The sequence below is a fragment of the Lutra lutra genome, chromosome 6 (assembly GCF_902655055.1).
Source record: "Lutra lutra chromosome 6, mLutLut1.2, whole genome shotgun sequence".
NCBI lineage: Eukaryota > Metazoa > Chordata > Mammalia > Carnivora > Mustelidae > Lutra > Lutra lutra.
The window spans coordinates 83,820,094-83,834,490 of NC_062283.1; the positions used below are offsets into that span (position 1 = coordinate 83,820,094).

The 14,397-nt window shown below is 36.6% G+C and overlaps 1 long non-coding RNA gene across 1 annotated transcript in view; it reads left to right on the forward strand.

Moving 5' to 3' along the window:
• Window positions 1-1,748: 1,748 nt before the first annotated feature.
• LOC125102432 (uncharacterized) overlaps window positions 1,749-14,397 on the forward strand; it is a 54,214-nt gene continuing 41,565 nt past the window's right edge. The window contains exon 1 of the long non-coding RNA XR_007128124.1: window positions 1,749-1,881. This is a non-coding gene — a long non-coding RNA (uncharacterized LOC125102432). The remainder of the gene's footprint in view (window positions 1,882-14,397) is intronic.

A 14,397-nucleotide genomic window follows, 5' to 3' on the forward strand; every position in this document is an offset into this window, starting at 1 on the left:
TAAAGAAAGGAAAAGAATGGGCAATGAATTATTAACTTCTTGTTCAAATTTCCTTCAAAGCTCTAATTGTTTCAAGAAACAACTTCTAAATCCTCAGAGATGAGAATGGAGGAGTTTTCTTGCTCTGGCTCCTACCTACTTATCCAGTTCCTATGGTTGTCTTTCTGTCTTCAAACCTTGGGCTTCCCATGCTCTACTCATAAATAATAGCAGTATCACTGCCCTGTATCAGAAGTCTGTTTCTCTGCTTTGAATGTCCTCCTTCTTTTATCCAGAATGCTCCTACTTCATTTCCTAGGCTAACCGATCTGTCATCATTTAAAACATGTTACTCAGCCCTGAATCTGAATTGTGTGTACTTTCTATGTTATTTCAAAATATCCTTTACTTTTGTCAGTCATTTCATTTATCACATTGTAATCCTGTTTTATTGCCTACGTCTACCACCAAACAAATGTCTTTGACTTCATTGGTTTGATTCAATACGAGGTGGAGCCTTATCAGTGGTCTGCTTTAAAAGCTCCCTGGTGATTCTGGTTCACAGCCAGGACTAAAACCCACTGAACTAGAATGAATGCTCCATGAAGACAGGACATTGACTGTCTAGTTCACTGCCATATCTCATTTTCTAGGTCAGTGTGGGAAACACAGTAAATGCTCAAGAAATATCTATGGATCAAATGTCATTATAGCCCCAATGCTTGATACAGTGTTAAACATAATTGTTGTTGAATGAATGAATGAACAAATGAATGAATGAATGAGAACCCTAAATTCTACAAGGATTATACAAAGTAGTAAATCACAGATTTTGTTTTTGGAAAGTTATACTTGGAAGGGAATGAGGGGAATCAGAGAAGCACATATTCTGGTATAATCACTTATGCAACCAGTGATAGAAATATTTACAGTGGTTGTGATGATTTCTTAGGGAGAATCTCATGTTGAGAATCCTCCTTTCTGAGTGCAGAAATTTTCCAAGTGGTTTGGCAGATGTCCAGTTAATTGAAGTTTTGAGCAAACTCAGTTTTAAGTTTTTTAGAAAACTGCTAAATCTTCTGAGGTCATTCCAGACCATTTGCCTTCTGTGTTATGCACTAAGGCAGGAAATGTTTTCCTCCGTTTTGAAATGAGCAATTTAAGGGGCCAGTAAAGAATGCATGCGGTGGGACATGCTATCAGCCCCCTCCAGCTGTTTACCATGGTCCTTTTCATTCTTAACAGGGACATCAGGTTCTTTTGGATACTAGTTATGATTTTATACATAAGACAAAATAAACATTTCCTGGAGGGCTTCAGAGGGTAACTACTCTTAGGTCTTATCTTGCATTTTCCTTCAATCAAAAGAGGAAAAGATAAGATTTAATTTGAGAGAAGTCTACCATTTATTAGGTTATGCTGTAGTCAGTTGGTGTATTAAAAATTTTTTTTTGAGCCTGAAAGCAGAAAATCAACTTTCTCCATCTTCCATTGCTTAATTTTTTATGCTGGTGAATTGTCATGGCCCCCACCTGAGGCCATCTAAGAACAATAGTACCTGAGTCGTTAACATTCTTAGGTCTTGTTTAGAAGGGGTTGGTTGGACCTGCTGTATTCTGACCTGAGTCATCCCACACTGGGCCAGGGAGGCTAAAAAACTGGACTCTTCCCAAAGGAATGCTTGTTATCATGGCGAATCTCCAGAAGGAAACGTTAGTGCTAAGTGAACAAGCATCTTGCCTCAGATTTACTGCTGGGCATGGACAGATCGTGACCTTTTAATCAGGATAGGCTGAGATTGAAGTTTTTGTACAAAATAAATTTGCTTTGGAAGGATTTGCCAGAGACCACCCTGGGGGAATGTTCGATGGTTCAGTTGGAGATCATGGGATTTGGAGTCAGGTAAGACTAAAGTTTAAATCCTGTCTCCACCATGTACTGTGTAAATTAGGTAAAATACTTAACTTCTTTGGGGCTCAGGTTTCTCATCTATAAAATATAATAACTAACATAATAACAAAGAAGTGAAAAATCACTAATTTTGTCAGATACACACTTACCTAAAAAATAGTTAAAGCTATGTTGTGTGCCATATAAAGAGAAACAGTGTCCTCCTCCTACCCAGGTATTATAATCCATATTAATACAGAGAAGCATGTAGAGAATGACCAAATAAGAATAACTTTGAATAAGGTATGAACAAAAGACTAGGATGGTAAAAGCATTGAATTTGGGATTGAAAGACCTCATTCCTAATCTCAACTCTAGCTGTGTGACTTGATGCTCACTTATAAAATAGAAATAGTATCTATCTTCTTATCATTGTTTAGAAAGTCAAATTGTATAATGTTGATAGATCTACCTTTGAAAGTGTTAAAAGCACAAATGCCCATATTAATTATTAAGAAGTTTGTATTTCTTCTCCTACTAACCAAAACCAAAGTAGTTTAAGAGTGGGGAGTGGTACACAGGTGGGGAAGGGGTATTTTTTCGGAAGTCAAAAAGGGAGATGGTGGTTTTAGTAACAGTATGCTAACTGAAAGCAATGTTTGCATTTCCTCAGCTTCCCCTTAGAAGAAGAGCTTAGCTTTGTGTAGACAACCCAGTGTTTGCTTAGTGGAGCAGTTAGGTGGGGCTGAGATAAGGAACTGCTGGGAATTCCTGCATAGACTTTGTATGGTATGTGCTAGTGAAAAGGATTGTGCCCTGTAAAATTATGGAGGGCAAGATTGAGGACTTAATGAAAATAGAGGTTTGTGGAAAAAGCAATCAAAATAGTGTATGTATGTGTTCCTTTAAATGTCACCGTTCAGGGACCCCTATGTGGTTTACTCAGGTCAGTGTCTGCCTTTAGCTCAGGACATGATCCCAGGGTCCTGGGATTGAGCCCAGCATCTGGCTCCCTGCTCAGCGGGGAGCCTGCTTCTCCCTCTGCCTGCTACTCCCCCTGCTTTTCTCTCTGTCTGTGATGAATAAAAAAGTAAAATCTACAAATAAATAAAAGGCACAGTTCATAGTAGTTCTTGAAGGCATCCTCCACTAAAACAGACTAAATTTATTGTTAAAAAGTTTCTCCGATGGGTAATCATTTTTCCCGACTGTCCTCCTGAATTGTTCTAGAAGTCTTCCAAAACAGATTCTTCCATGAGTCATATGTTTTACAAACTCATTTTAAAGCTTTTGGACCTATTGACTTGGAGTTTAACATTTTTTTGCCCTTATATAATCGTTTTGTGAATTTCCTCAAATATTAGGAAAACATGCCGCCCTTCTCCCTGGGCCTGGTCTTCAGTCCACATACAGAGAAGGTAGAACCTAATCAGGTCTCCCCTTTATACCACATACCCCTTCTCTTTGGGGGCAGGGAGAGGGAGCAGCAATGGCTTCTGGGCTTTTTTGTTTGAAAGGAATAAAGTACACAAAATATAGATTAAAATATTGCAGATGTAAAACTGTCATTCAAACATAAAATTCCATATTCTGATGATTGTAATTTGAAGCCCATATACAATGAGCCACACCTCTGGGTGATATCATGGGAAACAGTATGATATGTTATTGTGAATGGAGAAAACACCGAATTTATCATTTATAGGCATTCATTTCAAGTTGGTTTATCAGAGAAATCTCTGTACTTTCTGATCAGTTTAGCTGTGAATCTAAAACTGCTCTAAATTTTAAAAAAGGAAAAAGAAAAAGAAAAGAAAACAAGCAAAAAACCAACCAAACAAAAAAACCCAGGAATACAACAAACTAGATGAGATGAGAGAACAAAGGACCATGGAAGTTTTGAGCTGGGAAAATTAGAGTTGGGTTTGGAAAGTAGGGGAGAGAGATCAAGTAAAAGCTCACCGAGATGTCAAGTGGGAGACTGACCTTGAAGGAGAGATCTTGGTATGGAGAACAGAATGAGCAAAGGCACTGGTGTAATGTTCAGGTTACATAAGTGATGTGATGTGGAGTGGTTAGAATTATGAAGAGGAAGGCGACTGATGGGTGGCAGGTGATGTCATCTTTGAATATTTCTTCCTGAACCTCGAAGGGAAACTGAACTCAACATCATGCTAATTAGAAGTTCTTTTTAGTGTTATTTATCCATATTACTGATATGGGACATGGGAAAACTAGAAAAGAATGATGAAAACATTAATGAAATAATACTTTAATATTCCTATTTAAAATGTTCCTTGACTTTAAGCCTTTTTTGCTTTGTAAAGTGTTAGTTTCCACATTTACTTTAGAATCATTTCATTGGATATTTTTCTATTTCATTAAAATATCAGTTGCACATTTTTTAAAAGCAAAATCATAAAGTCAAAAGAACATAATATTTGAATGAGGATTGTGAATTTTTAAGCTTTTCTTTGTTTAGTATCACATTACTAAATCAGAGAAGAAATATTTATCTGACTGAATGTAGGAAGGAATCAGGAAATATCAACCCAGTTACACCTTTAGATTTCAGCAATGCACCCCCTGAGCTATGAGGTATCAGAGGTCCCAGAGAGAGATTTTTTCACTACTGGAGCTGCTCAACAACTGTTAGGCTGTTTCTAATGAAATAATTTAGAATGTATGTAGAATGATCTGACTATTCAGATTCATATATTTTGGGTTTTTTTCTTTTTTAATCTCCTTTCTTTTGTATATAGCCTTGGTTATCTACTAGGAAAACCCGCAGAAGCATGTAAGATTAGGAAGGTCTTTTCCAGAAAAACTCTATCTAGCAAAGATCAAGATTTAGAAAGTTATTTCAGTATCCATAAAATCTTATTACAGGCTTCTGAAGAGAACCAAGCCAATAATGCTTCATTCTCACTCGAGTCTTTCGTAAGTGAACCTTGTTAACACAGTTTGGAATCAGGCAACATCAGTCATGTAGAGTAGTTGATCCAAAGTGTATATTCTATTATATTCTTTGTGGATAATCTGGGCAAATGTACATGGACCCTAGAATGATTTGCCTCTGCCGCCAGGCATCATTCTGGGTGTTTCTAAAGAAGCGTGTCTATACAACACCTGCCACAAAATCAAAGATTTTTGTTTAATTAATGCAGATGGATTTTAATATTATTCTAGTCAAAATGTAAATAGAAGGTAAAATTGAGGTCTGAATTTTAGGTTTAATGTTGAATAGGAAAAAAAAAAGAACAGTATCTTTGCTTCTGAGATCTTCATAGTTTTCAGAGCATTCAGAACTTTAAATGCTCTGTATGAGTCCTTCTGTCTATACATGGATATCTGAGAATTCATTAACAGCTGAAGAATAGAAAGACTTGGAAATGAGTTTGGCAAGAGAAGATATTTGAGTGCTGGGGTCTGTGGACTGTTTTCTGTCTTTCCCCTTACAGTATTTAAAAATGAATTATGTGCTGGATGTTACATTTTTATGTTATGCCTGATGTAAGGTTGACACAAACCATATGAATTTAACACTCAGGGTGAGTTTATAGGAGTCTTGCTGTAAAAACTAAAATCTAATTGTTAGTAATAGTTAATAAAAGAGCATGAAAACAGATTGATTTATGTAATGCCATATTTATAAGACAGACTGTTTAATTTTTTTTAAGATTTTATTTACTTATGACAGAGGGAAAGAGCGAGAGAGGGAACAGAAGCACGGGGGAGTTGGAGAGGGAGAGGCAGGTTCCCTGCTGAGCAGGGAGCCAGTTATGGGGCTTGATCCCAGGATACTGGGATCCTGACCTGAGCCAAAGACAGATGCCTAACAACTGAGCAACCCAGGTGTTCCAGACTATTTGATTTCTTAATGTAATTTAAAATTACTCTTGGGTGCCAATTTGTCAGATATTGCCACAGTTCTAAGTGAAATCAAAAAGGCTAGAAGAAACAGTATAAAAAATAAACTATTTACCTTTTAAGAATTCAAGAGATATTTCAGAGAAAATTGGAGACATTGTAAACAAATTCAAATTAATTGTAAACAAATTCAACATATCCAACAATATACACACTTTGGGTCAAATACTCTATTATGACTGAAGATGCTGGATTTCAAACTGTGTTAACGAGGCTCACTGTGTTACTTCTCTCCATTGACATAGACAATACCATGATATAAGGACTGACCAAAATTGACATCATGTTCTACTTCATAACATGGCTTGAAACAAACCCAGTGATTTCTTGAAGACTATATTATGAGTGAATTTTGTAACATAGTACAAATGTTTTGTATTTTCCCAAGGATTAGTTATATCAAGATGTAGTTTTCCAGATCTTAAAAAAAGCAAACATGATTTGAGGGCTTATTATGTACTAGAGATTATTAGGCACTGGAAATAGAAAGATAAACAGATATTGTCTCTGCCCTCATGGATAGTATACCCAACATGACTTTTCATATGAATAGTCAATCACATACTACCAAAAAAAATGACATGCTGAACTGCTAATGAATTATATATAGTCTTGAAGAACAACAACAACAACAAAACAATTAGCCCAAAGAAAGGTTTAGGAAAGAAACAATAAAGATAAAAACAGAAAATAATAATAGAGCAGAGAAACATTCTATATGGAGGACTGACATAGCAAAAAAAGATCAGTTCAATGAAAAAACTAATAAATTTGACAAACGTGTGATGAAGTGGTTTAAGAAAAAGAGAGAAGTCACAAAAAATACTACTGGGAATGAATGGGTGCTGCACACACTGAAATGAAAACAAAAAGGTATTATGAGCAACTTTTTTTGCCAGGAAATATGGAAAGTTAGATGTAATGGACAAATTCCTGGAAAACCACAATTGACTCAAGAAGATACAAAAAACATTAATATTCTTATAACTATTAATAAAATCAGTAGTTAAACACAGGAGACTGTCACTTCCAGCCATGACAGAACAGCTGGTAGTGGATTGCCCTCTTACCAAAAACAACTCTCACACAGAAGTAAATACACAAGACAAGTATTTCTAACATTGAAGAACAGGCTGAGACAAAGGAAAGACATAAGATGAGCCCTACTGTTTCCCCAGTTTGGGGCCTGGGACAAATTCTTGCTGTGTCACATGATAGGGAGCCCAAGCAGATATAGGGTCTTGCTAAGTTTTGGAGGCAGAGATTGGAATTTGGGCTGCCTGAAGCAGCTGGAATTTGCAAACCAGTCTGTATGAGGATTTCCCTCAGATCTTTGGCTGGGGGTTAGCCAAGCTTGTATAAGACAAGGTTCCATGAAACCTACTGGGGATCTGCTACAGGGCTGAACAGTGATGCCAGCCAGGAGAGCTGGCCCAATTAGAGAGCAAATAGAAGATACATACTTACAATAGAAGCAAATAGAAGATATGTATTTACAATATTCATTGTATGTTAGATCCATGCACCTGCAGAGTAGTGTGTGCATGCTCTCTCCCCCTCTCTCTTAGTTGTCTATATGAAAGTGTGGGTGCTCCCCCAGGTCCCACTGGAGTAGTTCCTAGTAACAGATTTATCCGTTACTTATCCAGTCCTATAATTATGAAATTAACATTTACTTGTAAAAGAAATAGGTAAGAAACACCACCTGATCTTTAGATCTAATAATCTTAATCCAGTACTAAATCAAAGCAGAGGAAATTTGAATTCAGACTATTCATGTTACTTTAAAATTGATCTGGGTTTGACAATTCTCAAAACTAATTTTCTAATGAACTTTCAGCTTAAATTGTTAAGAATTAAGGTAGCAAGAGAAATTTATTTAGCTAACTTTTTACTTTTGCTTTAAATATCATTTTTTTTTTTTTGCTAAGTACAAAATCCTTTGGTATAGAGTTAAAAACATTGAAAAGACTTAAAAATCAAGAACAAAAAGGTATTAAGTTTTTTAGAAATAATTTTGAGTTTAGGTAGAAATCTATGATATTCTTGAGTTGAAAACCTTGCACCTAAATATTTTCAAACATGGGAAAATAAAAATTAGTCATTATTTTATTTAGAATAATGGTACTATTAGCAGGGTTAAATAATAGTAACATAGTTTGATCCTAAGACAATGCAAATTATGGTGTAAGACAGGCAATCTCAAATTATTAACAATGGAGCAAAACCAAGAAAGACCTCATGGTATAAAATAGCCTTGACCCAGGGGCTAAGTGTACTTCACAGCTGTTTGGACTTTTCAAGAGTCCTGCTATCTTTATAACGTACACTTTTAGCTTTCTGTAGTGCACTGTGTGTATTTATGGTCATTCATGCTGAACAGAGAACAGTTTATGTATGTTTACTCCTAGCATCTAAGCAACTTTGGTACTATCTTTTTGCGGGGGGGTGGGGATCACTTTCTGTTAGCTCAGATGTTTGCAAGCCTATTTGCATAGGAAGCGGGGATAAAAGCCATGTAGAGTGGCTTTCTGTGTTACCTAGATATAACAGAAATTCATTCACAATGGGTTCTTAGGTTTAAGAGGCCTTATAAGGAGTATGTTCTATGAAGATGTATATGAGAACCAAGAATATTTGGTTGTACCCTTTATTGGATGATCGCCTTCCTAATAAGCTTGTCTTTTCATTTGGCCAGATACTGGTTTTTTCAACTCTAACGTATCAAGGTTTTCCAAGCTCAATATACCTAATAAGTAGAATACATACTCTTAGAGGTTTTCAGTCATGAGATGTATCAGTCTCCTATGTATTTGACTCATCCTTTACATTTTTTAGCTCTAAAAAGAAATCAATTCTCCACATATTACTTAAGAACATAGTGTACAACTGTTTGCTACTTACCTCAACTGAAGATTTATTTATCAATATGTGGGATTTACCTACAAATTTTAGACAAATTTTCTATTTTTTTTACTTTCCTCCTTTTTTTCCCCTCAAATCCTGCCACAGGTTTATTCATACAAATAGCTCAAGAGGACACCAGCCCCATGCAAACAGAAGCCCAGGGGTTGAACCAGTCCTTCCGTAGAACTCTTATCTGCATAATTATATGACACCAAAATGATTGTGTATTCCTTCTAATAGGATATTGTTTGCTTTATCCAAGCATCCTGGGACTTTATTTACTTAGTATTGCTTTAATTATTTTGAACTTTCTTAGATCCTGAAGGTTAAAAAGTTGGTAGATATGGGTGATACAGTAGAGATGAAAAGTGTTCAAAAATTCCTGCCCTCAGGTGTTTACATTCTACAGGTAAGACAGATATTATGCATAATAAGTAAATTATATAGTATGCTAGAGAATGATAAATGCTATGGAAAAGAAAGGAAGCAGACTAATGGATATCAGATATATAAAGATTGGGGTTACACTGTAGGTGTGTGGGGAAAAGTATCGATGAGAAAGTGAAATTACAGCACACATTTGAGATGTGTAATTTTGGGGAGAAGTACACCCCAGGGAGGAGGCGCAGCCCGTGAAGCCCAAGGTAGGAGTGTAGACAATATGTTTGAGACAGAAGGCCCTTGGGGCCCAAGAGGGTTAGCAAGGGCAGGATTGGGAAGATAAAGTCAGGAGGAGGACAGGAGTGGAGGTCCAGACCAGGTAAGGCATTGTGGGCCATTGTGAGAATGAGGCTCCTGCTTGTAGTGAAGGACAGTGGAGTGTTCAAACACAGTGAGGCTGTTCAAAGACATGACATTGTTGAAAGAAGCAATCTGGCTGCTATGCTGAGAATGCACCGTAGTGGGTCAGGGAAGGCCAGGGAAGAGATTACTCCAGGAATCTAGGCAAGATATGATGATGGCCTTGACTAGTGTGGTGGCAGTCAAAAAGGTGAAAAATGGCAAAATTTGGAATATATTTTGATGGTAGATCCAGGAGGATAGGATATTAGTAGAAGGAAAACAAGTGGACCCAGGATTAATGCTGTTTTGGGTCTGAACAGTTGGAAGGACAGTTCAGTTCTGTACCATCTCACATCTGTTTTAATCTTCTCTTATTTTTATCCTCATGACTTTATGCCTGTTTATATCCTTAAATGATAGTTTAGAGGGGCTTTGGGTTGAAGCAATGATAAACCTGTGTCTTTAACTCAGCATGTTTATCCAGAAATCCATAATCGTTATTTTGATAAATTAATTTTATTTAATTTTGCTTTGTGGGGAAGAAACGCCTTTGGAATGTAACTGTAATGTGATACCTTATTTTTTAAAAAGGTGATGGAAAATAAATGTCCATGACCAAAACAACGTGGCTCATATCCATGTAACACATGATTCAATTAGAATTTCCTTGTTGTATTTGGTTTCCGTGGAGAGAGATTATTTTTTACCCTTGTGCCCTTGCCAAAATGGTATCCAGAATTAACTTCTCTGCAATTAAACTAGTCCATTTTCGTATTTTGAAAGGATTGATGGAAATCATCCAGGGGCTTTTATGTGCCCAGAAAGATACCACACACCCTGCATATTTCCACAAGGAGTTAGGAAAGGTCCAAAGAATCAGAGCAGATATTTAATGTTGCTCATTGAGAAATATGAACAGGATCTTCCAAAAGAGCTGGAGAAATAATATGTAAATTGTTTTAATCAGTAATTTGTTTTAGTTTTGTTTTGTTTGGATCAGTGCTTTGTTAATTAGCTTTGTTTCCTGCTAGAGGGCAAAGGGTCAGAGTTTTAAGCTACTATTATCCAGTTACTGCCTTTTTTACCCCCTGCTCTATAAAGGAAAGTCAAACCTTAACTGGGTATGCTTATTTCTTTTAGGTATGTTCCATATCTCCCTGTCCTTTCCATGATCTAACAAGATCAACTAAAAAAAAACCGAAAAAACAAATTATCGTCCATTTTTAAACCATATACTGTAAAATGTTCTTTCTACGAAAACCTGAAAACTTTAAAAAGAGTAATTTGGGCAGCCTGAGGCATTAATTAAGGATCAATGTGATAGCTTTCAGTTATGTTGAGAATCAGATATACCTTCTGAGGGGTGCCTAGGTGGCTCCTTGGTTGGGTGACTTCCTTTCAGCTCAGGTCATGATCCCAGAGTCCTGAGATTGAGCCCTGCATCGGGCTCCCAGCTCCACGGGGAGTCTGCTTCTCCCTCTGACCTTCTCCTCGCTCATGCTCTCTTTCACTGTCTCTCTCTCAAATAAATAAATAAAATATTTTAAAAAAGATATACCATCTGAATACATCAAAAAATAAAATTCTGCAGGTGAAAAGTATACTTAATCACTTTCTAAATCTTTTCAAATTGTTGATACACATGAGAATAATCAGAGAGCCAGAATATTCAAGATTTATCCCCATTGGGCCTCCTATTTCACAGCTGTTAAATAGTTTGTGTAATCTATCTCAGTGGCAGTATGCTAATTGGAATTCTGTTTCTATTTCCTGTTCTCATGCTTCTCAAATTGGAATAACTGAATCTCTGGGAAACCGTGGCAGGTTGCTGGTGGTTGATACCTCAGAATGAACAAAGTGAAATTTCCTGGAGCACCTATCTTGGAATTTTTTGTGAAAAGTTTCTGTATTTATATATTGGTGTATAACAGAGAGTGGTCATAAAGAAGACACAAGAGAAACTTCTACTAGCCATAGGTCCCTTTGAACTTTCTTTACCTTAACCTACCTTCTATCTCCTCTACTATTTAGGCACATTGATATAAATATTTGAGCTCCTCATTTTGAAAGTCTTCAGGAAAGTTTCTGTGATGTTTTTCAGATAGTTCTAGGGTTTGATACTGATGATATCATATTTCATGGCTCTTATAAAAGTGCAAAATATTCTAGAAAAGCTTGCAGAGTAAAACATAAATGTCTAATAATCCTACTACGTTGGCCAGTCTTTCTTTTTACTAGACATGCCTAATTTTGTCTCACGTAAGTCAATTCCATGACTTTGGATGACATTTTCAGCCTTTTTTACGGAAGATAATTATAACAGATATGAATTGAGAGCTTGCTTTGTATTAAGAGCCTTTCTGTATTCTCTCTTTTAACCATCACAGCACTACTCTAAGTACTAGTCTCATACATTTTTTAAAAATTTATTTTTATTTAAATTCAATTAAAATATAATGTATTAATGGTTTCAGGGGTAGAGGTCAGTGATTCATCAGTCTTATATAATACCCAGTACTCATAATATCACATGCCCTCCTTAATGTCCATTACCCATTTACCCCATCCCCCCAACCCTCCCCTCCAGCAACCCTCAGTTTGTCTCATTTATTTTTATAGGTGAGAACCTGGGCACAGAGTGGTCAGGTTACATTCTCAAAATCATACAGCCTCAGAAGGGAAGGATCCAGGATTTGACCCCAAGTGGTCCTCTTTGGAAGCCCTACCTAACTTTAAACATTATTTTTTTGTCTGTAAATAATCTTGAGTTAACACACTCCTTTGTTTAAAAACCAAATAAAATCTTTATAATTATGGATAGCAGGGTTGACTTTTGCAATGTGATGTGATCCTTACTTAACCGATGGGATCCAGGCACACAGTGCTCAGCTTTCATGAACAGCATCAAATTAACACACACTCAGAACTGCATGATCAATCCCAAACCAAAAATGAAGCTGGTGAAATTCATGTTCCATTTTCACAGGCCTCAGCTTCCACATTCTCAACTTTTCTTGGCTCATTCTCTCCAAATGCTTTCTAGCCCTCCCATCTTGTGTAAACAGAAGAGAATTTGATATTAGCCTTTATAGTGTAGTTGATGGGTTCCACTTTACATGGGTATAAATGAATCTCAGTAATGTGCCTTATCTGAAGTAAGCATCTTCATTTGAACCTTTGGTTTTATCTCTAATAGAAAGATTTGAGTCCATTAAAATACCAGCCTCAGTAACCATGTGGTAAGATAACTTGAGAGAGGTCGGCTCTTGATCTAACTCTATGTCTTCATAAGTTATTCTACTTAATGAGACCAATAGGTGAAGGTGGCCTGAGGAGCAACACTACGCAGTTTTCTTTGCTTATTTAGACCTACCTGCCTTTGGTGGACCCAAGGCTAACAGTGACCCATCAGTTGAAGCACCGCCCATTTTCCAGGAGTTTCTGGGGACAGAAGAGCACATATCTCATTGTTTTCCTTTTCTGCCAAGACTGGAATAGGTGTCTAGGGCACATCCATTCCTTCCCAAATACTCTGCACACCATCACTGCCTGTACAAAGGCTTCAAGATCAAACAGCTCAAGCTTCCTGTTTATTCTGATGTTGTGACCTTTGGTAACCAGCATCAAATTTTCATAGAAACTCTGCTCTTGTGACATCCTGAAATGCCTATGTCTTTTGTATTACTTTGATCTCTGTTAAGAAGCAGCTAAAAAGAAAACCATCTTCCTTATTAAAGGAGGCACTGCCATGGAACTTTCTTCTTTCATATGGTTTTTCTCTGTTTATATGTTTATCTTTTCCACTCGACTTATCAAAGTCATGGACTGTTTCTTTTCTCTTTGCATCCTCAGTGAAAACTTGACACAGAGTAATGTAAATGTGGAATGAGGGAATTAATGAATGAGGAGTGAATAAATACATTTTTGTTGAGTCTGTATATAACTTTAGCCTCCTTAGGGGTATGTGTAGAATAATTCTCCAACAGAAGTTAATAACACTGCAAAGTATCCAGTGGCATTAGGCAGCATAATTTATGTTACTAGAATAAGATACTAGCTTAGGCAAAACTCATCCCGTTTATGAACAAAAGGTAGGACTTAGGTATTAAGTATTAATACCTAAAATTAATACTTTTAGATTATTTAGAAAAGTCTCATTAAAAACAGGCAGAGAATCTGAATAGACATTTTTCCAAAGAAAACATACAGATGGTCAACACATACATAAAGAGGTGCTCAACATCACTCATCATCAGGGAAATGCAAATCAAAACCACAATGATATATCACTTATACCAGTTAGAATGGATTATCATCAAGAAGAGAAAAGGCAAGTGGTGAGGATGTGGAGAAAAGGGAACCCTTGCATACTCTAGATGGCATGTAAATTGGTGCAACCACTATGGAAAATAGTTATGGAAGTTCCTCAAATAATTAAAAATCCAGTAATCCCACCTTTGCTTGTATACCGAAGAAAATGAAAACAGGATATTGAAGAGATGTGTGCACTTCCCTGTTCATTGCAACATTATTCACGTAGCCAAGATAAATGTCACTGGATGGATGAATGGATAAAGAAGATGCGGCATTTGTATGCAATGTAATTTTCAGCCATGAGAAGGAAGGAAATCCTGCCATTTGTGACAGCATGGATGGAACTTGAAGGCGTTATGCTAAGTGAAATGAGCCAGACAGAGAAAGACAAATACTGTATGGTATCACATATATATGTATATAAAAGTCCAACTCATAGGAACAGAGAGTAGAAAAGTGGTTTTCAGGGACTGGGAAATATGGAAAGATTGGTAAAAGGGTACAAGCAATCTTTCAGCTAGAAGATAAATAAGGTTTGAGGTTCTGATGTATAACATGGTGACTATAGTTGATAATAGTATACTGTATAATTGA